General features: G+C 41.5%; 1 non-coding gene across 1 annotated transcript; it reads right to left on the bottom strand.

Moving 5' to 3' along the window:
- TRNAA-UGC lies at positions 20921-20992 on the bottom strand. Its single transcript has one exon. It is a non-coding gene; the product is annotated as a tRNA-Ala (tRNA).

Raw genomic sequence — 22539 nt, 5'->3', positions numbered from 1 at the left:
ACCCAGGGATTGAACCCAGGTCTCCTGCATTGCAGGCAGATTCTTTATTCACTGAGCCATCAGGCTTCCCAGATTTTGTATGTCAAAACAAATAGTCATTTTAGAGATTTCCCTGATAGTTCAGTGGCTGAGACTCTGTGTGCCCAATGCAGGGGGCCCAGGTTAGATCCCTGGATGGGAACTAGACTCCACATGCCACAACTAAGACCTGGAGCACCCAAATAAGTAAATAATTCTTGAAAAAAAAAGCCTATTAAAGATAAAAAGAAAAATAGGCATTTTCCAGAAAGCCAAGGATTGTCCAATCTCCTCCAGAAAACCTTAGTGTAATACAAGTATGGAGACTTTCCTAATGTTTTAATTTGAAAGCAAATAAGTAGACATATAAACTGAAGTACTGTATAGGATATACTCAATTTTGAAGTTTCCCTTTCAGATTTTCCTTGCCTTTGATGTTAATGCTGCTTTACTGGCAAATAGGGGGAGGCAATAAAATAATTTAAGAAATAAAAATTTATTATTAGAGGCAAACATTAGAAACGTGATAATCTTAGCTCAACCACTTGCTTTTTTGTAGATAAAGTTGTAAAGTGGTGAGTTTTAATTTTATATCTAATATCTACTATACTGTTATTTTCTGCTAGCAAAACTGCTTTTGGTTCAACATTTCAGGATGTTCCACACAGCATGCCATGACTTCCAGAGGATTTTATTTTCTTAATGCATTTTTTAAAGTAACAACTTTGATCTATATTTAATAGTTCACATACCATGTAATTCGCCTATTTAAAGTATACAGTTCAGTGGTTTCAAGTATGTTCATAGAGTTGCGCAACCATTACCACAATAAATTCCTGTATATGTTTGAGAACTACTGACCCAGGGAATGAGGAGCCACTGACAGTTAATGTAGACACAAAGACTGGGGTTAAAACAAAAAGATTCCTCTTGCTGCAGCCAGGGAGACAAACTAGAGGCAGAGATCAGTTAAGCTATTGTAGTGTCCTAGTTTCATACTGGAAATAGGATTGTTGACTCCATCAGCTGGATGAGGTGAGTGAGTTTGAATGTCTAAGATGAGGAAAGAAAATTTTAGTTGGAGGGGCTGCCTTAGTTGAATAAAATCAGAAAAAATTAAGTAAGCTCCAAAAGGATCTCTCCATTTCCTCTCATCTCAATGCCCTAGTTCAGTGATTCAGTTCAGTTCAGTTCAGTTCAGTCGCTCAGTCATGTCTGACTCTTTGCAACCCCGTGAATCTCAGCACGCCAGGCCTCCCTGTCCATCACCATCTCCCGGAGTTCACTCAGACTCACGTCCATCGAGTCCATGATGCCATCCAGCCATCTCATCCTCTGTCGACCCCTTCTCCTCCTGCCCTCAATCCCTCCCAGCATCAGAGTCTTATCCAATGAGTCAACTCTTCGCATGAGGTGGCCAAAGTACTGGAGCTTCAGCTTTAGCATCATTCCTTCCAAAGAACACCCAGGGCTGATCTCCTTCAGAATGGACTGGTTGGATCTCCTTGCAGCTGACCTCTTCACTACTGTGAAGATGGTCTAGGTTCAAGTTGGCACTGACCTAAGAGTATGAATTCAATCTCTGTAGAGGCTGTTATAGCACAGCAGTATTAGTGTGTGTGCTTGAGTTCGCTGACATCAAACAAATAATTAAAAATGTGTGATGAAACAGTGGATTGTGTAGTATTTAGGGTCGTGGCAATGAGCTGGGGTACCTGGGTTCCTGTTCTGGCATGGACAGCCTTCAACTTCTTGGTTTTCTCATTTTTAAGATTTTTTTTTTTAATTTAAAGATCAAGTGAATGAACACAAAGTCTTTAGAAAGTATCTGGTACATAGTAAATCCTCAATAAATGTTAGCTATTATTATTTTAAACACCATTCAAAATATACAGTTCACTTAAATTTTCCATCTATGCTGAAGACAAAGAATTCTCTAGTTGATTAAAAAGGTGCTACAAGAATAAGATTTGCTGATAAAACCAAACACTTTTCCTTGTTTCAGATACAAAAAGAGCTTTTATGTCTCATTTGAAATGAAAAAGACTTTTCAACTATCTCTCCTGTGTAACAATCATGAGCTATTATGGTATGTCATTAAACAAAATTAGGTTTTAATTGAAGTCATGTAAACTATTATTAGCACCAGTCAAATTAGCAGCTCTGGTTTAGTCTGGAATAGAAACCCAGGCAGAGGTCTGAAGGGGTAAGGCTTATGGGGAGTCAAGTGTGTGTCTATGTAAAGCTACCATCACTCAGGAAATCTGAAATATCTAAATTCAACCATGCAGTAAACTTTACCAAAATTCCACTAACTTGGTCAAGATGAAGTCTCACTGATTTGAATTAAAAATTATTGACGTATTGAAATATTCTTCCTCTTTACTCTAACATTTCTTGATTCTTAGCTCCCAAGTTGGCCTCCTCTTTTCTACTTTTAAGACTTTTTTTTTAAGGCATTACTGTATGTAAGTTATGCCTCAAACAAGAAAATGACAGGACAAATAAGGAGAAGGATATTTTTGAAGTTACATGTTGGCGTCAAAGCTAGAATTCTGTTTTCAGAGGGTCTGATTCTCCCATGTGTTCCATTTCTCCTTTTGAGAACGAAGAGACAATGAAAATCGCTCAGTCGGGTCTGACTCCTTGCAACACTCTATACAGTCTATGAAATTCTCCAGGCCAGACTACTGCAGTGGGTAGCCTATCCCTTCTCCAGCAGATCTTCCCAACCCAGGAATCGAACCGGGATCTCCTGCATTGCAGGTGGATTCTTTACCAACTGAGCTACGAGGGAAGAGTGAATATTCCCAAATCCAGCAGCTATTAGTAGGCATTTTAATGCCATCACACTTTCTGAAACCATAATTGTTACTCTGACAGAACTTTATTTAAATAAAACCAATTCAGTTTATATTCTTACGCCGTAAGATTTAGTGTTTTTATTTGAGATGTATCCAAGATTCTTAATAAAGGAAGGCATCTGCATGAAGCAGCTGACCAAGTGACCGTGAAAACTCCTAATCCTGGGAGTGATCTGTGACTCTCTGAGAAAAGGATTAGTTCTCTAAACACAGGACACAGACAGAAGTTGCATTGGGTGCCACCTCACCACAACTCTATGTCCCTTATGTGTGTGTCACCGTACACGTTCTGCAGTCTTTTGGGTCCAGGTGCTTTCCTGCTAAAAGCTTCTCTAAGACCACCTGGAAAAGCAGAGTGAAAGAACAGGTGGGACTAATATTAACTGGCAATCTCGGATCGTGGGCACAGGACTGTTTTTATTCTACCAGAGTTAACATTTTCTCTTTATTGTGGTAAGCATCTGACTCGAATTCCACTTTGGAGATATTTCCTCAGGTTCAAAATTCCTTATGTCTTTATTTTCTATGAGTTAAGAAGAGAAAATCCTTATCCTTTATAAATTTAAAGCCACAGCATCCAGATACTGGCTTATAATGGGAATTGGATTTGCGGTAATGAACTGTTGGTGTTCCTTAATAAACAAAACCAAACCACAATAGGAAGTTTACATAGACGTTGTCATATTTTGTGATGTGGCAAGGTATCACAATACTCCCATTATCTGGTAGGTATGGGAAATGGATTGCTTTGAATAATAAATTATGCTATTTCGTAAGAGTTTCTCACATGTACTTCACATAATTAATAGTTTAAGAAAATTGAACTACAATTAAATACACTCAGCACTAAAACTGAACACAAAGTAATTTATGGTTTCAAAAAGCCATATAAGATCCATAATGCTTTGTGATTATTACTATAAATATCAATTATCTTTGCATTTAAATACACAGAACTAAAGTCAGTTGATAAAAGGTTGGGTTTGATAAATTTTACATCTATTTTCTTATTTTTAAAGAATTTTAAAATCATATAAACAATACATGTTTATTGTTAAAAAAAAAATCAGATAACACAGATAAAGAGAAGAGAATAAGAAAACCAAAACTTACCCTATTTTACTACCTTAGGGTAATCACTGATGATATTTTGGTGTGTATCTTTCCAGAATTTTTAACAAAAATGAAGCTATACTGTGCATAGAAATTTCCAGCCTATTTTATTGCTTAATATGTTGTTATTTTTCCATTTGAATCGGGTATTATATACTGAGTGCAAGGTCAAAGTTTAGATCTTTAAATGGCTGAAAGTGGGGCAATTCAGAATTCATCTGTAGACCAGATTTTGCTTCGGTGTCATTTCTTTTACCATATAGGACTAGATCCTAAAGGTATTAAGTTTTAAATTATTTTAAAAATCATTCTTTGCATTCATTTGACTTGAAGCAATGATTTTCTTTTGTTTTTCAGCAGATTTCTTTTTTTTTTCTTTTGGCCCAGTGTTCTGGGTGCATGACTTTTTAGGCAGGAGGGCCCTCCTCCAGGAAACTGGTTGCCTGCTCCTGTTCATGGCAGGAAAACAAGAAGGTACTCCTGTTACTGCCCATCTCAAACCTGTGATTGTTCTGTTTGCTTGTGGGGTAGTGGAGACGTGAGACAGGTGTGAGCCAGATATGACTAAAGAACATTTATCAATACTACGCTTGATTGTTACTTAAAGTGGGCTAGATCTACCAGTATCACTGGTATGGTGTTTGTTTTTTTTTTTTTTTGATAGCTAGGGAGAATATTTTAGAATGACTTTATCATTCAACATAAGAATGGAGAAGGGAATATAGTTATACCAAAGGCTTTTTTTTTTTTTCTGATTGTATCCATCTTTTACTTAAAGAATTTCCTGAAGATGAAATTTGCTGCTAGTTTTTTATTTTCTATTAATAATAATAAAAAACAATTCAAACATAATTACAAAAGATATACTCTAGGGAGTAATAAGTTCTAATCATTTTCAATCCCATCAATTACTTTTACTTTTAATTTACTTTTAACTGACTAATGCTAACTAGCATGCATATTTTATTTTTTCTTCCACTATTTTCATTAAAAGCATACTCCATATATTTAAGCAATTTTGCTAGCTTACATTTTTAATGGCCAGGAGGTATATCACTATGTTAATATATAATAGTTTGCTTAGCTATTTCTCTACTTTTTGACATGCAGATCATTTCTCACTATAACAGTACTGATATATCTTTTTGAAAATAACTGTGAGGTCCTTTCATTTCTTGGCTATTTTCCCAGGTGCAATTTAATAGCTTACATTTACATTTACCACTTTGAACTTCAAAGGGATTGAGTCAAATTAAAGTGACATAAGCAAGGAAGTAAAAACTAAAGAAATCTGGGTAAACTATAGACTGCAGATAATGAATCAATGTTGGTTCATTAATTGTAATAAATGTACTATACCTATGTAATATGGAAAACTATGTTGGGGGATATTTTAACTCTATATGCTATCTGCTGAATTTTCCTGTAAATCTAAAGCTGTTCTTAAAAAGCTCATTAGTCAAAAAAAGGGAAAAGTACAGAGCAAAGATGGTAAAACCTTAACATGGAATAGGAGTAAAGGGTAAATAGTTCTTTATACAGTTCTTGCAGCTTTTGTCTAAGTTTAATTTATTTCAAACCAGAAATTTAAAAATATAACTGATTATCCCTCTTTTGGAACCACATCTATCCTAGCTGCTCACCAATAGTTAATCTTGCAATGTAATAAGGGAGGTTGTTTTTATTAACTAAAATTGGTTCCCACCAATGGGAATCTCAAATGGCCTGTTACTAGGCAGAATCTGGGTTCTCCACAACTGGAAAGGGGACAGGTCTGACCAAGGATAGCCAGAGGCTGAATGTCTCCTGGCCAGGCAAATAAAGGTGCAAGTGCCATCCAACAGGTATATCCCAGAAGCCATTTGAGTTTTAAAAATGTATCTTGAGCCTCTATCCCCTCTGGTATTGGTTTTCAAAGGACCCTGAATTCCCTGTGGTCTGTTGCCCACCACCTCCTCTCTAATGATTCCCCCACCCCACCAACTTCGTAGAGATACTGTGTGGGGCTGGAAAGAGGTGGACCTGCATGCATGGACCAGTGCTTTAGCTTGAGGTTAAAAATATATATATATATCAAGAACAGTAAAAAAGATGAGACTTTCCCTGGTGATCCAGTGGCTAAGACTCCATGCTCTCAATGCAGGGGGCTTGGGTTCCATCCTTGTCAAGGAACTAGATCCCACATACCTCAAATAAAATTTTTTAAAAATCCCACAATTAAGACCCAGTGCAGCCAAAAGCAAAACAAACCAACAACAAAGAGCAGTTAACAGATTAAACAGTTAACTGCAATAAACAGATTTTGCTGAAGCCTTTTTTTTTTTTCCTCCCTTACAAGCTCTTCTTTGTGGGTCTAACACTTGACCAATCATTGCACTTGAATTACATGTTTGCTGGAGAAGTAGAACTCCGGGCTGGCTACAAAGGCAGTGAAATTCCCTTTAGAATTAGGTGAGAGCTCCCAGCACAGATTTCCTTTACCTTTCATCACCGACTCCAAGCAGCTGGACATGTACTTGGCAAGGGCTGGGATTGTGATCACATGGAATATTTGGATGTCCCTCTTCTCACCTCTAGGGCATCTCTGGGAGAGAGGAGTCCCTGCCAGACAGCCAGATTCTCACTGTACTGTCCAAGTTTTAAGATGATAAAATTACACTGAAGTGCGGATGAGATGTTAGCATTGTTTATCCAAAGTCTAAGTCTAAACAGTGACTGAATAGCAAAATTTCTCAGAATTAGGAAAGAGGGTTTTAAGTAGTTCTTTAGCTTGTTTTTTTTTTTTTAATGTTAAATTTATCAAAGGAGCCAGTTTAGAAATGATAAGTGACTGCTCACCTATTGTGTTGTCACAAGATGACAAGACACAAAGCATTTGTCTGAATTGAAACATAGGCATTTTCTCTATTTTTCCCTCAATTAAGTTCAGTTCAGTAGCTCAGTCATATCCGACTCTTTGCAACCCCCTGGACTGCAGCATGCCAGGCCTCCCTGTCCATCACCAACTCCTGGAGCTTACTCATATTCATATCCATTGAGTCAGTGATGCCATGCAACCATCTCATCCTCTGTTGTCCCCTTCTCCTCCTGCCTTCAATCTTTCCCAGCATCAAGGCCTTTTCCAGTGAGTTGGTTCTTCACATCAGGTGGCCAAAGTTTTGGAGTTTCAGCTTCAGCATCTGTCCTTCCATTGAATATTCAGTACTGATTTCCTTTAGGATTGACTGATTGGATCTCCTTGCAGTCCAAGGGACAGCAAACTAAGGTGAAGTGCTCTGTAAAACTTCCAATTTAGGGATGTCCCTGGTGGTCCAGTGATTAAAACTTCTTGCTTCCAATGCAGGGGATGAGGGTTGTATCGTTGATTAACCTTGATCAACTAAGATTCCACATGCTGCAGGGCAACTAAATCTGCCCACTGCAACTACTGAGACCATGCACTCCCTCCAGAACCCCTTGTGCCACAGTTAGGGAGAAGGTCTCTTGGCCACAATGAAGTGTCCTGCATGACATAACAAAGATCCAGAATGCCCAGTGCTGAACGAAGACCCAATTCAGTCAAAAATAAAAAAAATTAATTAATTATAAAAAAATAACCTTCCAGTTTGGGGTCGCCGATGTCCCCAAATTACAGTTTGGTGAATGTTTCAGAATTCATCTTTCATAGCAGAGCTCATTACAGCTGGCCACTTCTGAATTAGAAATAAGTCAAGATCTTGGAAGATGATGGAAAGCAGGTTTTCTCACGTGTGGTCTATGGCTCATCTGCATCATTACATTGCTTGTTAGATAAAAATGATGGATGCCTGAACTCCACCCCAGATTTAACAAAGGCAAATCTTTGGGGCCTGGTCTGGGAAATCTCTCTGTCCAAAGGCTCTGGTGATTACTATGCTCACTGAAGTTTGAAGAAAAACTTTGCTTTACATTCCTCAGGCACTGTATAATAATTAGAAGTGTGGAGAATTATAGTGGTAAAGAACCTGCCTGCTAACACAAGAGACAGAAGAGACTCGAATTCGATCCCTGGGCTGGGAAGATATCTTGGAGGAGGCCATGGCAACCCACACCAGTACTCTTGCCTGGAGAATCCCATGGACAGAGGAGCCTGGCGGGCTACAGTCTATGGGGTATATTCTAGGTAGTAGTTTCTTATCAGATATATAAGTTCCAAATATTTTTTCCCATTCTGTTGTTATCTTTCACTTCTTAATAATATCATTTGAAACAAAAATGTTCCAAGTTTAGACAAAGTGCAAATTCTTTGGTTGCTAAACTTTTAATACTGTATTTAAGAAACCATTGCTAGGAATTCTCTGGCAGTCCAGTGATTAGGACTCCACACTTCCATTTCTGGGGACCCAGGTTCAATCCCTTGTCAGGGAATTGAGGTCCCACAAGCCGCACGGCATGGCCAGGAAAAAAAGAAGCCGTTGCTTATGAAGGTTTACTCCTATGTTTTGTTCTAAGAGGTTTATAGTTTAGACCTTACATTTAGGTCTTTGACTGATATTGAGTTAACTTTTGTATATGACGTGATGGTGGATTTTATGTGTCAACTTGACTGGGCTAAGGGATGCCTAGATGGCTGGTACAACCTATCTGGGTGGATATGTCAGGGTTTATCCAGAAGAGATTAGCATTTCAATTGATACACTGAGGAAAGAAGATCTCCCTCACCAAAGCAGATGAGCATCTTTCAATCCACTGAGGCCCTGAATTGAACAACAAAAAAAGAGAAGTGCAAATTTACTCTTCTGTTCAAGCAGGCACGTCCATATTTTCATGCCCTTGGACATTGGCACTCCTAGTTCTTGGACCTTTGAAGTCAGATGGACTTATACTATCAGCCCCTGCATCCCTCAGACCTTTGGAATCTTACATTAGCTTTCCTGGTTCTTCGTCCTTTAGGTTTGGACTAGAACAGCAGCCATGGCTTCCCTAGCCCTCCAGCTATCCTCCAGCTTGGCCGCCATAATCTTGTGAGCCCATCCTTCATAATGAACCTCTTTCTATACATCTGTGTATATCCTATTGGTTCTTTTTCTCTGCAGAATCCTGACTAATGTAAATAGGGTTCCAACTTCATTCTTTTGCACATAAATGTTCAGTTGTCCCAGTACTATTCTTTTCTCCATTGAATTGTCTTGGCACCCTTGTGGAAATCAGCTGACCAGAAATGTAATAATTGATTTCTAGATTCGAGATTCAGTTCTATTGGTTTATACATCTATCTTTACACTAATACCTCACTGAATAGATTACTAGAGCTTTACAATAACTTTCAAAATTAGAAAGTGTGCTTCTAACTTTGTTCTTTTGCAAGAATGTTTTGGCTATTCTGGGTCCCTGGAATTTCCATATGAATTTTAGGAAGTTTGTAAATTTCTGCAAAGAAAAAAAAAGGCGCATGGGATAGGGAGGACTTCCCTGGTGGTCCAGTGGGTAAGAATCCACCTGCCAGTGCAGGAGACAAGGGTTCAATCCGTGCTCTGGGAAGATCCTACGATCAACAAGGCAACTAAGCCTGTGCTCCGCAACTACTGAGCCAGTGCTCCAGAGTCCGTGAGCTGAAACTACTGAAGCCTGTGCACCTTACAGCCTAATGCTCCACAACAAAGAGAAACCACCCTAACGAGAAGCCCAAGCACCCCAAACTGGAGAGTAGCTCCCACTTGCTGTGACTAGAGAAAGCCCACACGCAGCAATAAAGACTCTTCAAAGCCAAAAATAAAATAAAAGCAAATAAACAAAACCTTAAAAAAAAAAAGGCATGTGGGATTTCAATAGGCATTATCTATTGATCGATTTGGAGAGTATTGCCATCTTAACAATGGCACCCCACTCCAGTACTCTTGCCTGGAAAGTCCCATGGGCGGAGGAGCCTGGTAGGCTGCAGTCCATGGGGTCGCTAAGAGTCAGACACGACTGAGCGACTTCGCTTTCACTTTTCACTTTCATGCATTGGAGGAGGAAATGGCAACCCACTCCAGTGTTCTTGCCTGGAGAATCCCAGGGACGCGGGAGCCTGGTGGGCTGCTGTCTCTGGGGTTGCACAGAGTCGGACACGACTGAAGTGACTTAGCAGCAGCAGCAGCCGCCATCTTGACAATATTAAAATATCCAATCTATGAACATAAGATGTCTTTCAGTTTATTTAGGTCTTTCCTGAAGCACGAGCCCAACCCTATCATTTGAATCCTTCTAGGTTTCTAGAAATATGTTGGACCTTTTCAAAGCTTCCTGTGGATATCTTATTCCCTAGCTTTTCCTTCTAATTTTTTGGTCAATTTCTTGTTTGTCTCAAATGTTATACTACCTTAGGCAGCTGTGATGTTAAATAACTGCTGTCGATTGTTTTTGCCAAGTGTTCCTGTGGAAAAAGCTGTTCTGAGTCAGATCAAATAAAGACAAGTCCTGAGAACAGAGTTTTCCAGGGAACTGCCTGGCATGTCAAATAATGACAATTCCCTGAGAAAGGTTTTCTAGGGAGTTCCAGCCCCCTTCTTCCCCTTCCAGGGGCTGCCAAGATGCTAGTTTTCACTGTGAATGTGGTGCCATTTTTTTTCAAGGCTATTGTGGAGCTGGGGAAAGGGGAAGGAATGAGGCAAGTTAAAATTCCACAAAGTCCTCTGTGTTTACTGACATTCAGCCATTTTTTATGAATAAATCCTCCCCTTTGGTCAGTTGCCAGGGTTCTGTAAAACTTGTCTTTGACAGTTGTTGCCAGTGTTCATGCTCTTTTTATGGAAGAGCAACTTTTCATAGGTCCTTCCCCCCACCATCCCCACTATTGTCACTGCCTCTCCACTTCTAACTTGCCATTTATTTTTGAGGAAATCACTTAATTTCTCTGAACCTCTATTTCTCCATTTGGGAAAAGAGGAAGATAATAATTCCCCAGAATATCATAAAGATCAAATTACACACACACATCAGTCCACTGAGGAAGCTACAGAAACCCACAAACACATGAATGTAATTGCTGTGTCCTTTGTTAGCGAGGATTCCAATTCTCTACGTTCTATCCCATGTCAATCCCACTTCTTTAACCTTTCCTGGTGTGTGAGTTCGTCTCATTATTTTTGATTGTTCAATCAATGTACCACTTTAGATAGTATTGATTATTGAGAATTGTCTCTCTCACCCCAGAGTCTAGACTATGAGGAATCAGGAAAGCTCCTTTATCTCCCTTTGCAGCAGAATGAAGAATGTGTGTGTTCATGTGCAGTAAGTAGCCTGCCCGGCTCCTCTGGCCATAGGATTTCCCAGGCAAGAATATTGGATTGGATTGCCATTTCCTTCTCCAGGGGATCTTCCCGACCCAGGGATTGAACCTGCCTCTCTTGTGTCTCATGCATTGGCAGGCAGATTCTTTACCACTAGTGCCACCTGGGAAGAATGAAGAATAAGTCAAAAATTGCTGAAGCAAACAGAAGTAAAGTGATTTGTCTAAGGAGCCCACCCACTTCAGTATTCCTGCCTGGAGAATTCCATGGACAGAGGAGCCTGACAGGTTACAGTCCATAGGGTTGAAAAGAGTTGGACAAGACTGAAACGACTTACTGTGCACACAGCTAACAATTTGTAGACTCAGTACTGATTACCTGGCCTGAATGACTTGCTATTTCCATTATGTCATTTGGTATCCCCAAAGGTTAGGGAGTGGGAAGGACAGAGCTCTTTCGGTATAATTCCTTCTCCATCATATGTGTTATTTTTAGAGACAGTGGGGAAAGATGGGTAATCTGACCCAAAGCCATTAAGATAGAAGTAAAATTTTATTTACAATTGATGGACTTTTAGTTTCAGCTTAGTAAACGTAAGTTAAGAAACTAATTTGACTTCTTTGACTTCTTTAAATTCTTGATTACTGGGACTTCCCTGGTGGTCCAATTGTTAAGACTCCATACTTCCGATGAAGGTGATGTGGGTTCCATCCCTGATAAGAAACTGAGATCCCACATGCCACATGGCACAACCAAAAACAAACAATTCTTGACTACTTATTGTCAATTGCAGATGAGGTTTACTAAGTGGACTAGGAAGTTTTCCTGGAAGTCTATAGCTACTAAGTTGCTATGGATCACTACTACTTTCTTCCTTTCAATCCATAAAGTGTGCACCATTGCCCAAATGGCACAGATAATTATCGCACAGTTACTTTTTGACCTAGTGTGACGCTGTTCGGCCTTAATTCACTGGTCTGTGTTCATCACTGGTGCTTTTTGTGCCACAATTTTTTCTTTACTAAGTTTACTTTATTCCTCAGTTTGCTGAGTGTGCCTTAGAGTAGTTTTTACAGAAATGATATAATGGTGGTAGATCTTCTGGGCCCTTGAATAACTGAGAATGGTTTTCTGTTGGCTTCTGGTGTGATCACCTCAGCTGGACACTGAGGCTTCGATCACAGGCCATTCCCTTTCAAGATGTGGATAAAGGTATATAGACATTCTGTTTATTAATATAGAGCTGCAACATTTCACAAGTCCTAGAGGGAAAATCTGTGTAGATTACAAGAGGGAAAGTGTAGAAAGCCTCAGGTCCTGGTTTAAGATTTTCAGATGCTTCTGAGGGTATTTACTGATGTCTTTAAAAGTCTATTAAGCAGCAGTGACTCAGACTGGAGGGTGTGGACAGAAGGTTGGAACAGTGTTCAATTTGCATGGCAACAGGAGTAAAACATCCCCAAATAAACTGCCCTCCCTTTGTTGTAGTTTCAGGTTCAAAGGTTCTCAAATACAAGGATCTGAGGTCTAGTCTCCTCCCAACAATGAAAAGGTAGGGAGGCTGAGGCCTCGTCAGACCCAGTGGAAGACAGAACCCAAAGTTCACTAACTCTTGCAGTGGATCCTCCAAGCAAGGCCAATAAATGCCAGGATAAAAATCCATGTTCATTTCTATGACATAAGCAATGCATATGGCTTAGCATACCACACTAATAATAATAATAATTAATAGCTACCATGTTCTACAGAGAAGGCAATGGCAACCCACTCCAGTACTCTTGCCTAGAAAATCCCATGGACGGCGGAGCCTGGTGGGCTGCCGTCTATGGGGTCACACAGAGTCAGACACGACTGAAGTGACTTAGCAGCACCAACAGCATGTTCTAAATGTTTACACATCTTAATTCATTTAATTCTCAGACAACTTTAGGAGGCTATCAATCACTCATATCATTCCCATTTTATGGATGAAGACATTAAGGGAAAGAAAGGACAAATTGTTAGCTCATAGTTATACTCTTAGCAAGCAGCAGAGCTGGCAATAAAATTGGTTGAGTCTGCTATTGAAGAATCTGCTTCTCTCCATCACACTATATTAATATAATGACATAATAAAACTTTATCAATGTAAATATATTTTTAAACAATTTTTTAAAAAGAATCTTTGGTCTCATGCATAGCATGTGGGATCTTAATTTCCAGATGAGGGATCAAACCTGCACTCTTGCGTTGGAAAAATGGAGAATTATCCACTGGAATGTCAGGAAGTCCCAATATAACTGAAATCCTTTTTACCTGAGTTGACCTGCTTCTTCTCCTTGCTGTTAAATCACCCTTTCCCCTTTTGTGACAACTTCTGTTACTTATAAACACATTTCTTAAAATTGTACATACTGTGAAGGGGTTTAGATGAGATAATCAGGTTTCCTCTAACTAAAATCCTGTGATCCTGTGAGATTTGTTGTAAAGAAAGATGTTATGCCTATTACAGTCATCCAAATAAACTGAAGTGATAAAATATATTAGAAATGCTGAGGGGAAACAGGTGCACTCACATATGACATAATTCATTCATTAAATTTTTTTTAAGAGCAGTTTGAATGTGTCTGTGTGTGCGTGCATGCGTAGGTATAAAAATATGGTATTTCTACTTTTAGAGGATTACGTCAGTTAGGAATGTTGTGGCCATAAATAACAAAAATCTTGACGGGGCTTATGATGGCTTAAATGTATGGGGGTTTATGTTGCTGGCCCAGCATGAGGGCTAGAGGTAGGGTTACTGACAAAGTGATCCACAGTCCAGCCTTGTTCAGGTTGGACCTCTGGGACACTCTTCTTTCTTGTCTGGTCACAGGAAGACTACCTTTGGCAGCCACAGATGTCCACCATCCAGACCTCTTAGTGCGGAAGGAGAATTCGCTGCCAGGCTGTCTTTCTGGATTCCTGGATGGTGTTTGTGTTGAGCAGGCCCATTTCTGCAAGATGCTTATCAAAAGAACATTAGGGGATGGGCAACAATTGAATAAGGTCTGTAGATTAGAATATAGTAATGTCCTTTGGCCACCGGATTCAAAGAACTGACTCATTGGAAAAGACTGTGATGCTGGAAAAGACTGAAGGCAAAAGGAGAAGGGAATGGCAGAGGATTAGACGGTTAGATAGCATCACCCACTCAATGGACATGAATCTGAGCAAACTCTGGGAGATAGTGAAGGACAGGGGAGCCTGATGTGCTGTAGTCCATGGTGTCACAAGGAGCTGGACATGAGACTGAACAACAACAACAACAACAACAACAATGAATCAAAGTTAATTACTTGATTTTGATCATTGTACTGTGGTTATGGAAAAAAAACAGTCTTTGTTTTTATTTTTAATTTTTTGGCTGCCCTGCACAGCTTGTGGGACTTTAGTTCTCTAGACAGGGTCTGAACCCACGTCCCCTGCAGGGGAATATGGATTCTTAACTCCTGGATGACCAGGGAAGTCCTCAACTATCCTTGTTTTTAGGAAGTACATACAGAAATCTTTAGAGCCAAAGGGACATTAAATCTACAACTCAGTCGCAAATGGTTAAGGAACAAGTGTAGGAAAGAACGGTAGGCAAACATGGTAAATGTTAACATTTGGGGAATCTGATATACAGAAATTCTTTTTTACTTGCAACTTCTCTGTAAGTTTGGAATTGTTGCAAAATAAAAAGTGAAATATATTTAAAAAATACTCAGATTCAAACTCAGTCTCACAATACTTGTGAATTTGTCAGGGATAATTAGCAGAAATATATGATACATTGTTAGCAGTTTCAGTTCAGTTCAGTCGCTCAGTTGTGTCCGACTCTTTGCGACCCCATGAATCGCAGCACGCCAGGCCTCCCTGTCCATCACCAATTCCCGGAGTTCACTCAGATTTGCGTCCATCGAGTCAGTGATGCCATCCAGCCATCTCATCCTCTGTCATCCCCTTCTTCTCCTGCCCCCAATCCCTCCCAGCATCACAGTCTTTTCCAATGAGTCAACTCTCTGCATGAGGTGGCCAAAGTACTGGAGTTTCAGCTTTAGCATAATTTCTTCCAAAGAAATCCCAGGGCTGATCTCCTTCAGAATAGACTGGTTGGATCTTCTTGCAGTCCAAGGGACTCTCAAGAGTCTTCTCCAACACCACAGTTCAAACACATCAATTCTTTGGCGCTCAGCCTTCTTCACAGTCCAACTCTCACATTCATACATGACTACTGGAAAAACCATAGCCTTGACTAGATGGACCTTAGTTGGCAAAGTAATGTCTCTGCTTTTGAATATGCTATCTAGGTACCCTTACTTAAAAGTTTTGCTACTGATTGATCTAATGCCTATAATAAATTGCTACTCCTCAACATAAATTAAAAACAAAACTCCTGGGGCTTCCCTGGTGGTGCAGTGGATTAGAATCTGAATCTGCTTTGCAATGCAAGGAACAACTGTTTGATCCCTAGTCTGGGAAGATCCCACAGGCCTCGGGGCAACTAAGCCCTGTGTGCCACAATTACTGAGACTTCAAACCTAGAGCCTGTGTTCTGCAACAAGACAAAGCACTGTAGTGAGAAGCTCCAACCCTGCAACTAGAGTGTAGTCCTCACTCACCACAACTAGAGAAAGCCTACATGCAGCGTCAAAGACCCACCACAGCCAAAAATTAAAATTAAAAAATTAAAATAGAAGCCAAATTCCATTTTTAAAGTCCTTGGACTGTGAAGAAGGCTGAGCGCTGAAGAACTGATGTGTTTAAACTGTGGTGTTGGAGAAGACTCTTGAGAGGCCCTTGGACTGCAAGGAGATCCAACCAGTCCATTCTGAAGGAGATCAGTCCTGGGATTTCTTTGGAAGGAATGATGCTAAAGCTGAAACTCCAGTACTTTGGCCACCTCATGCAGAGAGTTGACTCATTGGAAAAGACTCTGATGCTGGGAGGGATTGAGGGCAGGAGGAGAAGGGGACGACAGAGGATGAGATGGCTGGATGGCATCACGGACTTGATGGACATGAGTCTGAGTGAACTCCAGGAGTTGGTGATGGACAGAGAGGCCTGGCATGCTGCAGTTCCTGGGGTCGCAAAGAGTCGGACACGACTGAGTGACTGAACTGAACTGAATCTTACAAGGGGCTTCCTTGGTGTCTCAGACAGTTAAGAATCCACCTGCAATTCGGGAGACCTGGGTTTGATCCCTGGGTTGGGAAGATCCCCTGGAGGAGGAAATGGCAACCCACTCCAGTATTCTTGCCTGGGAAATCCCACACAGAGAGGAGCCTGGGGTTATGCAAAGAGTCAGACATGACTTAGTGACTAAACAGCAACAATAGTTTGATAGATGGGGATAGACTCCTACCGAGAAAAATAAAGCTTGCCTTTTGGAGCCTGGGGTAGACAGAGGTTCATTGTGAATCTTGAGAGGTGACCAGTGAACCCTTTTCTAGTAGGAGAAGTAGAATACCTATGACACCAAGTCAAGCTGGTACAAATGGTTAAGTTCTTTCCAGAAAGGAGAAGAGTAATTGGACCTTCTTGGAAAATAAGTGATAGGATCGTCTGATGGTAAAGATAAGTAACTCTCTGAGAGCTGACATCCTCTGGGTGGCCTGTGTGCAGCTACTATTGAGATTCCAGGTATGGGAAGATCCAGGGTGTAATTTGCTGTCTTCACCAAGGTAGTATGTGCTGCAGTTTACAAAGGCATTTACAACATTGCATAACTGTTCCAACCAGTTCTAATTGTCAGGCACATGATCAGTGTCAGGGTCGGGGCTGGTGTTTGGTGGAGTTTGGACAGAACAATTGTCAGGAGGACTGGAAGGAATGGAACTTCTCTGTCGAGGCCCCTCCTGCCTCGCCCCTACTCCAGCCTCAGGCCCTAAATATTGCAGAGCCATCCTTAGGTTTCCCTGTACCCCTCATCCTGCTCGACCTTCCCCCATAGCAGAGATAGTGGTCTGCTCCAAAACTGTATCCACTCCAATATGACCTTTCATTAAAAAAAAAAAAAAAAAAATGCAGGGCTTCCCAGGTGGCTCAATGGTGGGGAAAAACAAACAAACAAACAAACAAACCACCTACCAGTGGAAGAGACAGGGTTTGATTCCTGGTCAGGGAAGGTCCTACATGTGGTGGAGCAACTAAGCCTGTGTGCCACAGCTTCTAAAGCTGAGCTCTAGAGCCAGGGGGCCACAGCAAGAGAAGCCACCGCGGTGAGAAGCCCCAAGCACCACAGATAGAGAGTAGCCCCTGCTTGCTGCAATAAGAGAAAGCCCTCAAAGCAACGGAGACCTAGCACAGCCAAAAATAAATAATTGAAATCAAATTTAAAAATTCGGTCTTTCATGGCAGGGAATTGCAAAAGCAAAATAATCTGCTGAAACTATCTCATTCTTGGCTGTTCTCAAAGTTGAGTGTTCACATCAGACACCTGGGGGCATAAAATGGTGATTCCTGGGCCCCAGACCAGATCTACTTAGAATCTCTGCAGTGGACTCAAGGAGCTGGTGTGGTCATGAAGATGGAAAATCTCTGTCCTTTTCCATACCTTGGATATTCCAATGGCTTTGTAAAACAGGCATCACTTTCTACACTGCTCTGGTGGCTCAGGTGGTAAAGAATATGCTTGCAGTACTGGAGAGCTGGGTTCAGTCCCTGGGTGGGGAAGATCCCCTAGAGAAGGGAATGGCTACCCACTCCATATTCTTTCCTGGAGAATTGCATGGACAGAGGATCCTGGTGGACTACCGTCCATAGGGTTGGAGAGTCAGACATGACTGAGTGATTAACACTTTCACTTTTCACTGAGAAGACACACCTAGAAACTTATTAGACAAACTAATTCACAAGCCCCATCCAAATCTCTGAATCAGAATCTCCAAGACAGAGAGGGCTGGGAATCAGTCTTTTAAATCAGCCCCTTGTGTGTGTGTGTGTGTGTGTGTGTGTGTGTGTGTGTGTATTTTTTTTTTAATCATCAGAAAAGTATGAGCATGCTCCTAGATGATTGAAAAAAAAAAAAAAAAGGACAGGGAAGCCATCATCAGTCTAGCAGAAAACACACATTACAGATAAACCGTGAATGGCTACCTTTGAATTAAGTATCCAATTCCAGTTCAGTCTGCTGTGGCCAGTTAGGATTGGGTCACATGGTATAAAATATGACCATTTATATCTTGGAAAGAAATGCCAGGAGTTCTGGAACATAACAAGGACAACAAAAAGCAAAAGTAGGACTTCCCTGGGGTCCAGTGGCTAAGACACCAATGCAGGGGGGCAAGTTCAATCCCTGGTCAGGGAATTTGATCCCACATGCCTCAGCTAAAGATCTCACATCTTGCAACTAAGACCTATCACAGTCAAGTAAATATAGAAATATTTTTAAAAAGCAAAAAGCAAAGGTGTAATCTAACTTCTAAGTAAAGGTTTGAGTGGTTTTCAGTTCATTGCAAATGAAATTGGCAATTCCAAGATGAATGAAGTAAGACAGGACGTGAAATAAGGGGAGTTTGTGCTGGAAACTGAGTACAAGTGGAGGTTACAGTCTGAGTTCTCAGCAGTGGACTTCATGTTCCCCTTTGCTTGCGCTGTCCTGAGGGGTTCGATGACTTTTACAGCTAACGGAGCTCTGCCCTAATCAGAAGAGTTGCTCTGAAGCCAAGGAAATGATACATTATGGAAACTTTGATTCCAGGATCCCCATAAAATTCCTAAAAGTCTTGCCAATGATGAAATAAGCTCTGAATATAAAAGTAGAGCCCACTTCAATCCAGTGATTACCTGCTACAGTGCCAAACTGTTTGGCCCCACGGCATGTTACATGCTCCTCTAGACCAACTTTTTGGTTTTAGGACCCTTCCCACTATTAACAAATGAGAATTTACGAGCTTTGTTGAGCTTTTTTGTGGGTTATATTTATTGATATTTACTGTACCTGATATTACAGGAGAAATCTTTACCATTTTATTTATTCATTTTAAATTAACAATAGTTAATGTGTATGTTGAGTGCCGAAGAATTGATGCTTTCAAATTGTGGGACTGGAGAAGACTCTTGAGAGTCCCTGGGACTGCAAGGAGAACAAACCAGTTAATCCTAAAAGAAATGAACCCTGAATATTCATTGCAAGGACTGATGCTGAAGCTGATCCAATACTTTGGCAAAGAGCTGACTGATTGGAAAAGACCCTGACAATGGCAAAGATTGAAGGCAACAGGAGAAAGGGGCGGCAGAGGGTGAGATAGTTAGATAGCATCATCCACTCAATGGAAAAGAGTTTGAGCAAACTCCTGGACATAGTGAAGGACAGGGAAGCCTGGTGTGCTACAGTCCACAGGGTCTCAAAGAGTCGGACATGACTTAATGACTTAACAACAACAGTGTTGACATAAATATTTTTCAAAAAAATTAATCGATAGAACTGTCATTGTTTTACAATTTTGGCAAGCATTATTAATGCCTAGCTTAATAAAAGACAGCTGGATTTCTCATATCTGCTTCTGTGTTCATCAGGTATGACATCATATGTGCATAGTTCAGTTCAGTTCAGTAGCTCAGTCACGTCCAACTCTTTGCGACCCCATGGACTGAAGCACCCCAGGCTTCCCTTCCATCACCAACTCCCTTCAGTTCAGTTCAGTTCAGTCGCTCAGTCCTGTCCGACTCTTTGCGACCCCATGAATCGCAGCACGCCAGGCCTCCCTGTCCATCACCAACTCCCGGAGTTCACTCAGACTCACGTCCATCGAGTCAGTGATGCCATCCAGCCATCTCATCCTCTGTCGTCCCCTTCTCCTCCTGCCCCCAATTCCTCCCAGCATCAGAGTCTTTCCCAATGAGTCAACTCTTCGCATGAGGTGGCCAAAGTACTGGAGTTTCAGCTTTAGCATCATTTCTTCCAAAGAAATCCCAGGGCTGATCTCCTTCAGAATGGACTGGTTGGATCTCCTTGCAGTCCAAGGCTCTAGGAAATGCCAGGGAATGCGGGTGAAAAAATGAGAGTGAAAAAAGGCCTCAGTGACTCCCTCAGAAGGTTTGGGGGATTCTCAGATGTCCCCAGACTACATTCTGTGAATTGCTGCTATAGCTATTGCGGTGAATAGGAATATAGGCCAGGCTTTGGAAAACATAAATTATTTTTCTTTCTTAAACGTAAAGTTTCTTGCTTGATTCTTAACCTTTTAGTCTTTAGCTTCATAACTCTTTCCATCCCCTCACCAGATTCATTCTCCACTGCTAACAGCATCTTAAAATAATGAGTTAGCATTTATAGAGCAATTTTTACATGCCAGAAAGAAAGATAGATAGTCATGTCCGACTCTTGCCAATCCATGAACTGTAGCCTGCCAGGCTCCTCTGTCCATGGAATTCTCCAGGCAGGAATACTGAAGTGGGTTGCCATTTCCTTCTCCAGGGGAACTTCCTGACCCAAGAACTGAACTCAAGTCTCCCGCATTGCAGGCAGATGCTTTACCAACTAAGCTACGAGGGAAGTTTCAAAGTGAAAGTTGTTCAGTAGTGTCCAACTCTTTGCGACCCCATGGACTGTGGAATATTCCAGGCCAGTAAACTGGAGTGGGTAGACCTTCCCTTCTCCAGGGGATCTTTCCAGCCCAGGGATTGAACCCAGGTATCCCTCATTGCAGACAGATTCTTTACCAGCTGAGTCACGAGGGAAGCCCAAAAATGTGGAGATGCCGGGAATTGAACCCAGGGCCTCATACATGCAAAGCATGTGCTCTACCACTGAGCTACATCCCCTATCCTCTATATGCCAGGTCCTAGACAAAGCACTCTACATGCATTATCTTTTTTCATCTTTCATCTTTGGTCTCTGTCTGTGGTTCCTGGCACAGAGCTTCTAAAACCATTGCCATTTGCTAAGTGATAAAAGCACTGGGAGGAGCATCTTTTGTTTAAACCCCGGTTCCTAAATCCCTTGGAATTTCCTGGGTAACCGCAGTGTCTTTTGTTCTAATCAGGTGGCCCTGGGTGGGCTCCTGCTTGGGGCCTGGTCACCAGAAAGATCAAGCGGCAATCAGAAGCTTGGAATTTTCAGCCACACTCCTTCATTCTCCAGAGAAGGAAGAGGGCTGGAAATGGGTTGATGATCAATCATGCCTACGTGATGAAACCTCCACAAAAATCCCCAAAGGACCAGGTTCTGAGATACTTCTACATCGGTGAATGCATGGTGGTGCCGGGGGAGGGCACACCCAGAGAGGGCAGGGAAGCCCCCATATATCTGGCCCTACACATTCCTTCCTTCTGGATGTTCATCTGTAGCCTTTATCATATCTTTTTACAATCCACTGGTCAACAGTAAGTGAACTGTTTTCTTGAATTCTCTGAGCTGCCATAGAAATTAATTGATTCTGAGTGGGGAGGGAGTTGTGTATAGTTCATCAGTCAGAAGCACAGGGAACAACCTGGACTTGTGATTATCATCTGAAGTGGGGTTGGGACAGTCTTGCAGGACTGAGCCCTTCACCTGCAGGAGTTGATAGTATTGTTAGGGGAAGCACATTGATTGAAACTGCCCACCCTGGCCAGGCACCATAGTAACAATTTGCATGAGTTGTTTTCTGACAGGAGATCCTGATAAGGAATACGGAACTAATAAGCCACCACCAACCGGAAGAGTTCGGGAAAGGTCAAAAGGAGACACCGCATGTCCGTCCACTTCCCAGAATCCCTCTCGCTATCATCCATCTTGGCTGAGCGATGCATGCGCCACCAGGAAAGACTCAGAATTAGAATGATTGGCCAAAGACCACGCGGAAACTAATCCCATCACCATAAATCCCGAGACTGTGAGCCACGCAGCAGAGCAGTTCTCCTGGGTTCTCTTACCCTACTGCTCTCCACCCGGGTGCCCTTTCCCAATAAAAGCTCTTGCTTTCTCAGCACATGTGTCTCCTCAGACAATTCATTTCTGAATGTTAGACAAGAGCACAGTTTTGGGCTCTGGAAGGGGTCCCCCTTCCTGCAAAAGTATCTCCAGGCAGAGTATCAAAACTGAGTTAGGTTGTAAGACACAGAGCTGGTGTCACAGAGCATTATTTGGTGTGGGAAAAACAGCCACTCATCTGGTATCAGAAGTTTTGGTACAGTGGATAAGAATCTGCCTTCCAATGCAGGGGACGCAGGTTCAATCCCTGGTTCAGGAAGATTCCACATCCCAGGGCCAGTGGAGGTGGGGTGGGGGCAGCAACTAAAATCTGTGCTCAACTCCTGAAGCCCGTGAGTCTAGAGGCTGTGTTCCACAAAAAGAGAAGCCACTGCAATGAGAAGCCCAAGCACCTCAA

The sequence above is a fragment of the Capra hircus genome, chromosome 6 (genome assembly GCF_001704415.2).
Source record: "Capra hircus breed San Clemente chromosome 6, ASM170441v1, whole genome shotgun sequence".
In the NCBI taxonomy this organism is placed as follows: Eukaryota; Metazoa; Chordata; class Mammalia; order Artiodactyla; family Bovidae; genus Capra; species Capra hircus.
The sequence above is the reverse complement of the archived record's forward strand: the minus strand, read 5'-3'. Positions and strand labels throughout refer to the sequence as shown.